The sequence below is a fragment of the Geotrypetes seraphini genome, chromosome 4 (assembly GCF_902459505.1).
Source record: "Geotrypetes seraphini chromosome 4, aGeoSer1.1, whole genome shotgun sequence".
Taxonomy (NCBI): domain Eukaryota; kingdom Metazoa; phylum Chordata; class Amphibia; order Gymnophiona; family Dermophiidae; genus Geotrypetes; species Geotrypetes seraphini.
Genome location: NC_047087.1, coordinates 284,265,836 through 284,281,171, shown reverse-complemented (window position 1 = coordinate 284,281,171; position 15,336 = coordinate 284,265,836). Strand labels below are relative to the sequence as shown.

The window sequence follows — 15,336 nt, the reverse complement described above, 5'->3', positions numbered from 1 at the left end:
TTTAATTTTCAAAAGGCTGATTATGATAAAATGAAGAAAATAGTTAAAGAAGCTAAAGGAATCGTCTACAAAAGATTAAGACTTTAAATCAGGCATGGACATTGTTTTGAAATACCATTATAGAAGCCCAGACCAGATGTATTCCATATATTAAAGTAGAAGGAAGAGCAAACAGCAGCAAACATAGTCAAAAGGGGAAGTGAAAGTAGCTATTAAACCCAAAGAACATCCTTCAAAGAATAGAAAAAGGATCTGAATGAAGAAAATAACAGGCAATATAAGCACTGATAAAGACAACTAAAAGAGAATAAAAACAAAAACTTGCCACAGAGGCAAAAACTCACAGTTAACAATTTTTACAAGTACACTAGAAGAAGCATGTGTGGGAGTTTCCATGTTGAGGCCATTACATGAAGCTGCCTTGATTTTTATTTTTTCTGCTCATTTTATTTTTTCTGCGGTTTTCATGAGTCTTCTATACTTAAATTGCTTTGTTTGGTTTAGGTCATTGAAGTCAGGCTTACTGTTCTGTAATTTCATGGATCACCCCCTGGGACCCTTTTTAAAAATCAGGGTTCCATTGGCCACCCTCTAATCTTCATATTCTATGGATGATTTTAGTGTCAGGTTACACATTGCTAACAGCAAATTAGCAGCTATGTTTGAGTTCTTTCGGTACCCTGGGGTTTGTACTATCCAGTCCAAGTGATTTATTACTCTTTTAACTTTTCAGTTTAGCTCAGTACATCTTCCAGGTTTACCTAGATTTCTTTCAGTTCCTCTGCATCGTCACCCTTGAAAAACATGTCCTGTACAGGTACATGGCCAATCAAGGTCACTAGTACCTGGCCAAAACCCAGGGTGTAGTAATATTCCTTGCTATCGATACAGGGCAAGCAGTGACTTCCCCCGTGTCTTTCTCAATAACAGACTATGGACTTTTCCTCCAGGAACTTGTCCAAACCTTTTTTTAAACAAGCTACACTATCTGCTCTTACCACATCCTCTGGCAACGTGCTCCAGAGCTTAACTATTCTCTGAGTGAAAAAAAAAATTTCCTCCTATTGGTTTTAAAAGTATTTCCCTGTAACTTCATTAAGTGTCCCCTAGTCTTTGTAATTTTTGACGGAATGAAAAATCGATCCACTTCTATCCGTTCTACTCCACTCAGGATTTTGTAGACTTCAATCATATCTCCCCTGAGCTGTCTCTTTCCCAAGCTGAAGAGCCCTAACCATTTTAGTCTTTCCTCATGAACTATCACTAGTCTTAAATGCCTTTATTTTGTTTTAAACACTCTTATTGTATTTATTAATCTTGTTTTATCAAATTTCACCTACTACCTATGTAAAGCTATCTATTTAAAATGTAAAGCTAGCTATCCTCTTCATAACCTCTAATTTCTTATTATGTCCTTCCCTCATTTAATGAATTACCTATAAACCGTGCCAAGCTGTATCTTTATGGAGATAATGCAGTATACAAACTTAAGGTTTAGTTTCGTTTAAAAGAAAATAAAGGCAATTTAGACCAGTGATAGTTCACGATTGGCTGTCTGGATAGGTAGATTTCCAAACCCAGATAGCTGTGAACACTTGAGGTCTTCTAGCCTAAAAATACAAACCTCATAATATTACAAATGTAGTTTTTTTTGTTAAAGAACCCTCTTACACCCATCTATTTTTTAAGGGACCATATCTATGAACAATCTCTCTCCCTGGATGCGAGAAAAGAATCAAATTACCTTCACTTTAAAATACAGTGAAAGCATCTCTCTTTACAAAAGTGTACTGGCAAAGGGTGTTTTGATAGTTTTACTCTAATTATGATTTCTTTTTTTTTTTTTTTTTCCATCTTTATTCCTTTTTATTTCTTTCAACAAGTGTACAATATTATTACAAGTAATTCACATCACTCACTTGACATTCTTAAGCAATATTATTACACATGTTTTAATTCCCTCCACCCACCTCCCATCCCCTCCCCTATCAACAAAATATTTTATCCAAACATATACATATTTAGACTCTCCCTCCCCCCCATTTTTACAAATTATCCCCTAAGGAAAAAGAATAACCCTTAATCATTACAATATTCAATTAATGGCCTCCACACCTCCTTAAACCTTTTAAAATATCCCCTCTGTACTGCAAGAAATCTTTCCATCTTATATAAATGACAAACTGAGTTCCACCAAAAACTACAATTCAATCTAGAACAGTCTTTCCAATTAGTCGTTATTTGTTGAATTCCCACTCCAGTAAGAATCATCAATAATTTGTTGTTTGCTGCAGATATCTGACTTTTGGCCCTCATACACATTCCAAAAATCACTGTGTCGTAGGATAATGCTACATGATTTTCCATCAATATATTAACTTGATCCCATATTGATATCCAAAATGCCTGAATACATGGACAATAAAATAAAAGATGGTCTAGAGTTCCAATTTCAATTTTACAATGCCAGCATCTATTAGACTTAGAGCAATCTAATTTTTGTAATCTAGTAGGGGTCCAGAATGCTCTATGCAACAAAAAGAACCATGTTTGCCTAATAGATGCCGACATCGTACCTTTAATTCTCCAAGACCAAATACGTGGCCATTGAGATGCATTAATTTGATGCTTAATCTCAATGCTCCAAATATCTCTTAATCCATTTTTTGGTTTCTTATTCAAATAATTAGATATCATTTTATACCACTTTGCGGCCTGGTGTCCCAGAAAATCTGCCTGGAAACATAAGAATTCTAAGCTGTAATGATCATTTAAAGATTTCCATTCAGGGAACCCCACCTGAATAGCCTGCTTCAATTGCAACCACTTATAACTTTGTTTTTTATTCAGACCATATTTATGTTGCAATTGTGAAAAATCAAGCAGCTTACCATTATCAATTACTTCCGTTAAGGATCTTATACCTGCTTTAATCCAATCCTTCCAGACAACCTTAAACCCGCCTATTTGTATCTTGGAGTTTACCCAAATAGTCTGCTGTTTCGATTTTAAAATAGAATCACTAGTTAATTTATCTACAAATCGTAATGTTTTCCAAGTATCCATTAATACTTTATTGTCTTTACGTATTCTAGGCACTTTTATACCAAGCAGAAGATCAAGCCTAAGTGGAAAAATAAGTGATCTCTCCACCCTTAACCACTCTGGTAATTGTTCCAAAAGCTCTGGGAGGACCCAATACATACCTTGGCGCATGATATAGGCCTGATGATACCTATAAAAATTGGGAAAATTTACCCCACCCTCCTCAATTGGTCTTTGCAAAGACACTAGAGCCACTCTTGCAATTTTACCCAGCCAAATAAATTTAACCAGAATACTATTTAATTTTTTATAAAAAGACCCCTGAAAAAACACTGGTATCATTCCCAATTGATAGCAAACTACAGGCAAAATCATCATTTTAACAGTTTGAACTCTTCCCCACCATGACAAATGTAAAGGATTCCATTGCTCACATAACTCTGTTACTTTTTGTAATAAAAATTTTTCGTTTATTCTCATTGTCTCTTCGAGTGTTTTATTCAACCAAATACCTAAGTATTTTATACCATCCTCTTTCCAAATAAAAGGGAAAGAATCAAGTATACCTTTTGTACAATGCACATTTAAAGGTAAAATTTCTGATTTATTCCAATTTATTTTGTATCCTGAGAATTTTCCAAATGTATCCATTATCTCCAGTAGACATGGAATTGTTGTTTCCGGATTCCTCAAATGAAGCAATATATCATCTGCATAAGCGGATACTTTATATTCCACTCCAGCACATGGAATACCCTCTATGTCCTTTGCCTGTTGAATAGCTAACAACAAGGGTTCAAGAACTATATCAAAGAGCAAAGGAGATAATGGACAACCCTGTCTAACTCCCCTCTGCAATTTAAAAGCATCTGAAAAATTATTATTTATGTATAAACGAGCAGTTGGGGAGCTATACAGTGCTTGAATCATTTGTATAAATCCAGATCCAATACCAAACCATTCCATAGCTTGATACATGCAATTCCATTCTACACGATCAAAAGCCTTCTCAGCATCTAGTGATACTGAAAAAGCCGGATCATTAATTTGTCTTGTTAAATAATACATCTGAAATGCCAGTCTAGTATTATTTGAAGAGTGTCTTTGAGCAACAAATCCAGTTTGATTTATTCCTATTATATGCGGAAGAGCTTTAGCCAATCTTAATGCTAAAATCTTAGCTAATATTTTACCATCTACATTTATTAAAGATATAGGCCTGTAATTTGACACCAATGTTGGATCTTTATTTGGCTTTGGCAAAACAATAGTTAAAGATTCTGCCATAGTGCCTGATATACAACCTTTATTCAGTTGGTCCTGATATAGTTTTAATAAATATGGTAAAAGGGAAATTTGAAATTCTTTATAAAACTCCACTGTAAATCCATCTCCACCTGGAGCGGTCCCAACTCTAAGGGATTTCAATGCCATTTGTAACTCTTTTAATGATATAGGTTTATCTAAACTTCCTTTTATATGATCAGGAACCTTAGGTCCTTTAACTAAACTCAAAAAATCCAACCCATCTTTCTCTTTATCTAAATAAGACTCAGAAGAATACAGTGACTTATAATATTTTAAAAATTGTTTTAATATATTTCCAATTTGAGAATGAGAATGTCCTTTTTTTGTTTTTTTTTGTTTTTCCATTATTTTTTATTTTCTAATTTTACATAAAGTGTACATAATAATAAAATACAATTGATAAATGCATATTATCACTTTTATATCTAATACATTATATATCTAAATTTGATTTTCCCCCTCACCCTCCCCCCTCCCTTTCATTACTTTAATATAATATTTTAATTTTCAAATTTTTATAAAAAGTATATAACATATTAGAATACAATTGATAAATATTCAATAACTTTTTTATATCTAATACAATATAATCTAAACAAATTTTGTCCCATTTCCCTCCCCCCACCCTTTTATTACCTTTTATTCATACGTTACATTTTGTATAATATATTATAACATACTATGTATAAATTAATTTTTCTTACCCCCCCTTTATGTGTGTCATAAAAAAGAATCCTTAAAAGAAGAAAAGAAGAAGAAACATCATATTCTTTATTCATTACAGTATTTAGTCAATGGCCCCCATATTTTTATAAATTTAGTATATGTCCCCCTTTGTATTGCTATTGTTCTTTCCATTTTAAAAATATGACATATTGTATTCCACCAAAATGTGTAATTTAGGTTGTTGTAATTTTTCCAATTGTTAGTTATATGTTGAATGGCAACCCCTGTCATAATTAATAAAAGCTTATTATTTTCTGGTGAAATTTGACTTTTTTTTCTCATCATTGTTCCAAATAGCACAGTTACTTACCGTAACAGGTGTTATCCAGGGACAGCAGGCATATATTCTCACATGTGGGGGTGACGTCATCTACGGAGCCCCGGCGCGGACAGCTTTTCAAGCAAACTTGATAGAAGTTTCAAGTTTGCACACTGCACCACGCATGTGCGTGCCTTCTCGCCCACTAGAGGGCGCATCCCACCTCGTGGTCCTCAGTTCCATAACTAGCAAGGAAGCCATCCCCGGGGAGGCGGGCGGGTTGTGAGAATATATGCCTGCTGTCCCTGGATAACACCTGTTACGGTAAGTAACTGTGCTTTATCCCAGGACAAGCAGGCATGATATTCTCACATGTGGGTGACCTCCAAGCCAACCAAAAAAGGGTAGGTGGGAGGATGGCAATTTGTGAAAACAGGTTACGTAACACCGACTGGCCAAACCGGCCATCGTTTCTGGACAAGGTGTCCAGACAGTAATGAGAGGTGAATGTATGAACCGAAGACCAAGTGGCAGCCTTACATATGTCCTCCATCGGGGTGGATCGGAGGAAAGCTATCGAAGCTGCCATCGCTCGGACCTTGTGCCCCGTGACTCGACCCGGGGGAGGAAGGCCAGCCTGAGCGTAGCAAAAGGAAATGCAAGCGGCCAACCAGTTAGACAGAGTGCGCTTGGAAACTGGGTGCCCTAATCGATTGGGATCGAAGGACAAAAACAATTGAGGAACCTTCCGATGAGGCCTGGTGCGTTGAAGATAAAATGCCAACGCCCTCTTACAGTCAAGCGTGTGAAGCGCCGTCTCGCCTGGATGGGAGTGGGGCTTCGGGAAGAACACAGGAAGGACAATGGACTGATTGAGGTGGAAGTCAGAAACAACTTTAGGTAAAAACTTAGGATGGGTGCGGAGGACCACCTTGTCGTGATGAAAGACAGTGAAAGGAGGGTCCGCAACCAAGGCTTGCAACTCCCCAATCCGCCTGGCGGAGGTGAGGGCAATTAGAAACACCGCCTTCCAAGTCAGAAATTTCAAGAGGGACTTGTTGAGTGGCTCAAACGGGGGTTTCATCAGTTGAGCCAGAACCACATTCAAATTCCACACGACGGGCGGAGGCTTAAGAGGGGGACAAACCCTGAGTAACCCTTTCATGAAGCGTGTCACCAAGGGATGGAGTGACAGAGGGCGTCCCTCCAGAGGTTGGTGGAAAGCAGAAATCGCACTGAGATGAACCCGCACCGAAGTGGTTTTCAAGCCGGAGCGCGACAAATGAAACAAATATTCTAAAACCGAGGATACCGGAACTGATACCGGATCCAGGTGAAAAGACGAGCACCAGGTGGAAAACCTGGTCCATTTCTGCGCATAGCAAAGCCTCGTCGAGATCTTGCGGGAGGCTTCCAACACCTCCTTCACCGATTGAGACAGGTCCGGAGGAGTCAGGGAACAAGAAACCAGGCTGTCAGGTGCAATGACTGCAGATTGGGATGTAACATGGATCCTTGACTCTGAGACAGCAGAGAAGGAGAGACAGGCAGGGGAAGAGGCTCCCTGGCACTGAGTTGGAGCAGCAGGGAGAACCAGTGCTGACGCGGCCACCGAGGTGCTATGAGAATCATCGTGGCCGTGGACGATTTTAGGTGTACCAACGTTCGCATGATCAGAGGGAACGGAGGGAATGCATACAGGAACCTCCCTTCCCAGTCGAGTAGGAAGGCATCCGCTTCCAGACGGTCCTGCGAGTACATCCGAGAACAATATAGTGGTAGTTTGTGTGTCTCCGGAGAGGCAAACAGATCCACCTGTGGCGTTCCCCAGCGAGCGAAAACCTCGCGTAGAACTGCTGAGTGTAGAGTCCACTCGTGCGGTTGCAGAAGTCGACTCAGTTTGTCCGCCAGGCAATTCCGTTCTCCTTGGATGTAGACCGCCCGGAGGAAGATGTTCCGGGAGGCCGCCCACTCCCAGAGGCGAAGAGCCTCGGAGCAGAGGGGCCATGACCCCGTTCCTCCCTGCTTGTTCACATAATACATTGCCACCTGATTGTCCGTGCGGACGAGGACCACCTGGTCCTTCAACATGTGATCGAAGGCTCGAAGTGCTAGGAAGATGGCCCGCAGCTCTAGCACGTTGATATGACACCGACGGTCTTCTGCCGACCACAGGCCCTGCGTGCGAAGACCGTCGAGATGGGCTCCCCACGCGTACTCCGAGGAGTCCGTGGTCAGGACCTTGTGAAAAGGCGGAGTGCGGAACAATAGCCCCCTGGACAGATTTGAAGAGTCTGTCCACCAGCGTAGCGATTTCCGCAAAAGCGGAGTCACCGAAATGAGGCGAGACACCGGGTCGCACTCCTGACGCCACTGGGATGCGAGGGTCCACTGGGGGATCCTCAGGTGTAGCCTCGCAAACGGCGTGACATGTACCGTCGAGGCCATATGGCCCAGCAGCATCATCATGTGCTTGGCCGACACCTTCGACAGTTGAGAGACCTGGCGACTCATCCGTACCAAGGCTTCCAACCGCTGGGTCGGCAGGTAGGAGCGTAGGCGCACCGTGTCCAGCACCGCACCTATGAATTGAAGAGACTGCGACGGCCTCAACTGAGACTTTGGAAAGTTTATCTCGAACCCGAGAGTTTGCAGGAAGGTAATAGACTGTCGGGTCGCTGAGATAACCCCCTCCCTGGTCGGGGCTTTGATGAGCCAATCGTCCAGGTAAGGGAACACGTGGAGTCCCCGTGACCTGAGGGCTGCTGCAACCACCACCATGCACTTCGTGAATACTCGTGGGGACGCGGCCAGGCCGAAGGGCAGTACCCTGTACTGGAGGTGGAGGTCCCCCACCTGGAATCGTAAGAATCTTCGACAGGCGGGGTGCACCGGAACATGGGTGTATGCTTCCTTCAGGTCGAGGGAGCACATCCAGTCCCCTTCCTCCAAGAGGGGATACAGAACCGGGAGAGATAGCATTCGAAACTTCTCCCGGGCCAGGAATTTGTTGAGCTTCCTGAGGTCCAATATGGGGCGCAGGTCCCCGGTCTTTTTTGGGACCAAAAAGTAGAGGGAGTAAAACCCCGTACCCCACTGGTCCTTGGGGACCGGCTCGACCGCCCGAAGCTTCAAGAGGGCTTTGGCTTCGGTTATAAGGGTCGGTAGCTGCGAACGGTTGCAGGGGACTAAACTCGGGGGACTGTCCGGTGGCGAGGACACAAAGTTGAGCGAGTAGCCCTCGGAGACGATCCGGAGCACCCAAGCGTCTGAGGTAATCCCGGTCCATGCCTCCCGGAAGGACCGGAGACGGCCCCCGATAGGAAGGGGTTCCTGTGAAAGTGCGGAGGGGAACCCGCCCCGTCCGCTCAGCCCGTCAAAAGGAAGGCGCTGGCTTAGAAGGGCCCTGCGCCGGGGCTTGGGTTTGTCCCCCTCTGCCTCGCTGAGACGGACGTCTCGGAGGCGGTCTCGAGAAAGCCGGGGTCGACTTCTGAGGGTATCGGCGCGGCGGAGGCCGAAAGGGTTTCTGAGGCGGGGGCCTAGGTTTGGGGCGGACCAGGGATGCTAGAGAGCGCTCCTGTTCCGACAAGCGTTTGGTCGCCGCATCCAATGACTCGTCGAATAACTCGGACCCCACACAAGGCAAGTCTGCCAGGCGTTCCTGCAGGTTTGGGTCCATGTCGAGGGTGCGAAGCCAGGCCAAGCGGCGCATGGCCACCGCGAGGGCCGACACCCTCGAAACCAGCTCAAAGGCGTCGTACACTGCATGGAATAGGTACAACCGCAATTGAGACAGGTTGGACATAAACTTGTCGAATCCTGCTCTTTGGGAGTCCGGTAACGAGTTTCGATATTGAGGAAGATCCTTCACCATACCCCGCAAATAGGAGGAAAAGGTGAAGGCGTAATTTAGAACCCTGGTGGCCATCAGGGAATTTGAATAGAGGCGACGGCCAAACTTGTCCAGGGTCCGCCCTTCCCTGCCTGGTGGAACCGTCGCAGAAACCCGTGAGGGCTGTGATTTTTTAAGAGCTGACTCCACCAGAAGGGACTGGTGTGAGAGCTGCGCCTTATCGAACCCTTTAGGAGGAATCGTTCTATACTTCGATTCCATTTTTGAAGGTACAGACGTGACTGTAAGAGGGTTTGACAAGTTCTTCAGCCAGGTCTGCAGAAGGACGCTGTTGAGAGGGAGTCTAGGCACCTCTCTAGGAGGAGTGGGGAGGTCCTGTTCCTCCAAAAATTCTTTGGAATACCGAGAACATACCATCTGGTCAATCCCCAGGGCTTGGGCCATGTCCTGAACGAAGGATGAAAATGAGGACGGCCTAGCCTGGGGAGACGGGGTTCTCGACCGCCCCACCGAGGAGAGGGGGGAGGCCTCATGGGAATAATGAGGATCCCTAACCGATCCCGAATCCCAGGATCCCCTCTCGAGGGCCCTCGAGGGGGAAGGGGAAGTTGTCCTCCTCGCAGAACCCTTGGCTGAGGACCCCGGGGTTCGTGGGACACTTTCCCGTTTCCTCGGCGAGGCGGCCCGGGAAGACTTCCCACGAGGTGAGCGGAGGAGCCTCGGATTGTCGAGGCGCAACTCCGACACCTGCAGCGCCTCGCCCCCGAACGACGAGGAACGGTCGCGCCGAGGCGAGCCTCGAGGTCGCTTAGACTTCCTCGATCGACGCCCTGTCCGAGGTCGCGTCGAGGGCGAGGCGTGTCTGGAAGACCCGGAGGAAGAGGAGGAAAGACGGCGCACTCTGCGCAACTTTTCTTTGGGCCTTACACTCCGCTCAGGGGGTTCCCCCGAGGTCGAGGTCCGGGGCGGGGCCGAGACCGAGGTGAACGGGGTCACTGTACCCGAGACCGAGGTCGCCGAGGCCGGGGCTCCCGCGGTCGAGGGGGCCGAGGCCGGGGCCTCCGAGACCGAAGGCGCTCCGGCCGAGGTCGAGGCCGCCGGGACCGCAGCACGCTGCAACACTTCCAGGGCTCCCGATAGCTCCGATGAGATCAGAGCTCGGAGGAGATCCTGGAAGGCCGGAATCCCCACGAAGGTGGGGAGTTCCGAGTCCGGGGCACACTCCCTGGAGGGCGACCTCGGTCTCGAGTATTCCCTCGGGGTGTGCGGAGTCGAGGTCCGATGCGGGGCCGGGGTCGACCCACCCGCTTTGGCCTGACTCGAGGATGGCTTCTTTGCTGAAGGGGATGGAACAGAGGACTTACCCGAAGCTTGCTTCACTGACGACGCCTTCGAGGATGAGGGTCGGGGCGAGGCCGAGGCCCCTGAGGACGCCGAGGCCGAGGTCAAGGCCGGGGCCGAAGCCGGGGCCGACGTCGAGGCCTTAGGCGGCGCGTCGACGGCGAACAAATCCGCCATTCTGGCCTTGCGGCGACGTAGGGCCCTGTTTTGGAAGGTAGAGCAGCGATCACACGACTCTGTCGGATGTTCGGGCCCCAGACAGACAATGCACCACCGGTGAGGGTCAGTGATGGAAAGCAACCTCTCGCACCGGCTGCACTTTTTGAATCCCGTAACAGGACGGGACATCCACGAAGAAAAAGAAGAAGGCCGGGAACGTACCGACGTCCCCGGCCACGGCTTCCGGGAGCCCCCGGAGCCAGACGAAAACGAAATACTTTTTTTTTTTTTTTTGAAAAGAACCGAAAAGAAAAAAGCAGTACCGCGAACTAATTCGATGGAAAAACAAACTAAACGCGGCAGCTAGAAGGCAAAAACACTGGAGCTCAGATCCACAGGGCTTTCTTGCTCCGCGGAAAAATTTGAACTGAGGACCACGAGGTGGGATGCGCCCTCTAGTGGGCGAGAAGGCACGCACATGCGTGGTGCAGTGTGCAAACTTGAAACTTCTATCAAGTTTGCTTGAAAAGCTGTCCGCGCCGGGGCTCCGTAGATGACGTCACCCCCACATGTGAGAATATCATGCCTGCTTGTCCTGGGATAAAAAATTGTATCATATGATATTGCAATATGATTTTCCATTAATTTATTAATTTGTGGCCAAATTGAATTCCAAAAAATTTTAATATAAGGACAATGATATAATAAATGATCTAATGTCCCTGGTTCTAGATTACAGTGCCAGCATTTATTAGACTTAGAACTGTCTAGTTTTTGCAAACGAATAGGGGTCCAAAAAGCTCTATGTAATAAAAAGAACCATGTTTGTCTCATAGATGCTGACACTGTACATCTCATTCTCCAAGACCAAATTAGTGGCCATTGAGATGCATTAATTTGATGTCCAATCTCAATGCTCCAAATGTCTCTTAGACCATTTTTTGGTTTTTTATTCAAATATCCAGATATTAATTTATACCACAAAGCGGCTTGATGTCCTAGGAAGTCTGCTTTAAAGCATAAGAACTTTAAACTATATTGATTGTTTAATGTTTTCCATTCAGGGAACCCAACCTGAATGGCCTGCTTCAATTGCAACCATTTAAAACTTTGTGTTTTATTAAGACCAAATCTATGTTGCAATTGTGTAAAATCCAGCAGTTTACCTTCTGAAATAACATCGTCTAGAGATCTAATGCCTGCAATAATCCAGTTCTTCCAAAGGATTTGAGCTCCGCCAATTTTGATCTTGGAGTTTATCCATATGGATTGATTAGTTGATTTGTATATTGGGATGAGTGTTAATTTATCAATAAATCTCAACGTTTTCCAAGTATCCATTATTATTTTATTTTCTCTGTATCTTCTGGGTATATTAATACTTGGCAGATGAACTAAATTTAGGGGAAACATAAGGCGCCATTCCAAATATAACCAATCTGGTGCATTATCTATAAGTTCTGGGAGGATCCAATACATACCCTGACGTAGAATATAGGCTTGATGGTACCTATAGAAATTTGGAAAATTTACCCCTCCCTCCTTAATTGATTTTTGTAAGGTTACTAAAGCTATTCTAGGTGTTTTACCAAGCCAAAGAAATTTTGTTAAAATTCTATTAAGCTTTTTATAAAAGGACCCCTGAAAATAAATAGGTATCATACTCATTTGGTAGCAAACTACAGGCAACATCATCATTTTAATAGTTTGAACTCTTCCCCACCAAGAAATATGTAATGGGTTCCATTGCTCACATAACTCCGTAACTTTTTTTAATACAAATTTTTCATTTTCTTTTACAGTATCTTCAATTGTTTTTTTAACTTGAATGCCTAGATATTTAAATCCTTCTTCTTTCCATATGAATGGAAAAGTATCAAATAATCCTTTTACACAATGAACATTCAAGGGTATAATTTCAGATTTATTCCAATTAATTTTATAACCTGAAAATTTGCCAAACTTATCAATTAATTCCAATAAAGAAGATAAGGTAGACTCTGGATTTCTCAAATAAAGTAAAATATCATCCGCATAAGCCGAAATTTTATATTCCATATCTGAATATGGAATACCTTGTATCTCCCTCGTTTGCTGTATTGCTAACAATAAGGGTTCTAATACAACATCAAATAACAAAGGAGATAAAGGACAACCTTGTCTAACTCCCCTCTGCAATTGAAAACCATCAGATATCTTATTATTAATATTTAATCTTGCAATCGGGAAGCTATACAATGTTTTTACCATTTGTATAAATCCAGAACCTATACCAAACCATTCTAAAGCTTGATACATAAAATTCCATTCTACCCTATCAAATGCTTTTTCAGCATCTAATGAAACTGTAAAAGCCGGTTCATCCATTTTTTTTGACAAGTTTAGCATGTGAAATAATAGTCTAGAGTTATTGGAGGAATGTCTTTTAGCAACGAAACCCGTTTGATGCATATCTATAATATGTGGGAGAGCTTTGGCTAATCTCAAAGCCAAAATTTTCGCCAAAAGTTTATTATCAACATTTATCAAAGATATAGGCCTGTAGTTTGAAACCAAAGTAGGATCTTTATTTGGCTTAGGCAAAACAATTATTATTGATTCAGCCATAGTACCTTTTATATTACCTTTTATAAGTTGTGTCTGATATAATTTTAATAAATGTGGGGAAAGGATATTTTGAAATGTTTTATAAAATTCTACTGTGTAACCATCACCACCTGGAGCGGATCCAACTCTAAGAGATCTCAATGCTGTTTCTAATTCTTTTAATGATATAGGTTCTTCTAAACTTCGTTTTATATGATCAGGAATTTTAGGTCCATTAATTAAATCTAAAAAATTTTTTCCATCTTTTTGTTTCTCCAAATAAGGTTCAGAAGAATACAGGTCTTTATAAAATTTTAAAAATTGTTTTAATATTATATTTGTTTGATTTGTTATTATACCATTATCATCTTTTATTCCATTAATATTAGTTCTCCTTTTTTTTGCCTTAAGATAATTTGCCAATAATTTCCCCGCCTTATTAGAATTTCCATAATACACTGTCTGCTTGGAAAACAAATCTTTTCTTATCATTTTTGAAGTTAATTCATTATATTTACCTTTTGTTTTCAAAAGAGCTTGTAAAACTTCATATTCCCATTTATTTACCAATTTAGCTCCTAATATTTTTATTTCTTTTTCTAATTCTATATATTGTTTTTTAATCTGTTTCCTAATAAAAGCTGAATATGATATAATATTACCCCTCATAGTTGCTTTAAATGCATCCCATACATTCTCTATAGATGTATCTTCCACTAAATTTATTTGAAAAAAATCATTAATTTGTGTTTTAAAATTTTCCAAAAATTTGTCATCCACAAGCAATGCATTATCAAATCTCCAAAGAGGTCTATTATTTTCTAATTGATTTAATTGTAATTCTATCCATACTCCCGCATGATCCGAAATAATAATAGGATCAATGGAGGCTTTAATCACCTGTTGCACTTTATTTGTTGAAACAAAAATATAATCTATTCTTGAAAATGATTTATGAACCTGTGAACAAAATGAATATTCCTGATCATTAAAATGAAGAATACGCCATATATCTTTCAAATCACATGACTGAACTAAATTATCTAGACCTAAAGATTTAATATTTTTACCTGGTTTTTTATCCAATAATGGATCCATTACAGCATTAAAATCTCCAGCCACCACTAAATTAGAGGCAGCCAGTGGTAATAATATATTCTGTAGCTTTTTGAAAAATTCTGATTGATTCGAATTAGGGGCATATATATTGAATAACGTCAGGGTATCATTTCCCATACCTATATCAATATGTATCCATCTTCCATGTGGATCTGAATTTTTTACCTTTATCTTGGCCATACATTTTTTATTTATAAGAATTGCAACCCCTGCCTTTTTACCCACTGCTGGAGCAAAAAAACATTCCTTTATCCATCCACCTGATAATTTCTGTGATTCCTTCATATTAAGATGTGTCTCTTGCAGACAGTAAATATCCGCATTTTGCTTTTTTAAAAATGTTAATACTTTTTTCCTTTTAATTACATGATTCAGGCCATTGACATTAATAGAATATATTTTAAAAGACATTATACATTTTAATACTTTTCATTATATTTTTCTTCCTCTCCTCTTTCATATTTAGTATCCAAAAAATTTTCTTCATGACACACATATTTAACCCTAATGTAACTAATCCCTTATTTACTTTTCCCTTAATCATTCTAGTATATATTCTCCTTGTCCCTCCCTTTCCCACCCAATACATTGGCTGCTTAAGGATACACATTAGAAATGTAACCTGAATATTCTCCCCACTCTAGGCAATCAATATTCAATATTCAAACAAATTTCCCTTCTATCTCTCTATATTGATCTTTTATATCTTTAATCATTTTTCCATACCATTTCATTAATGTATCATTATCCATTTAACAATATTTTAATTTATATTTCCTTAGTATTATGATTTTAACATAAAATTATTTTAAAACATATATGTAGTGTATTATTTAATAATTTTCTTATATCTTGTTCTTTCTTTCTTATAATTTTTTTTGTCTTTTCTTTATATCATTTTCCTCCTTTTCTTCAGATATTTCAATATGTCATATTTTTA

The 15,336-nt window shown here is 41.7% G+C and overlaps 1 protein-coding gene across 1 annotated transcript in view; it reads right to left on the bottom strand.

Moving 5' to 3' along the window:
* Positions 1 to 15,336, bottom strand: part of RRP12 (ribosomal RNA processing 12 homolog) — a 222,333-nt gene that overhangs the window by 163,880 nt on the left and 43,117 nt on the right. The gene's annotated exons all lie outside the window — the stretch shown is intronic.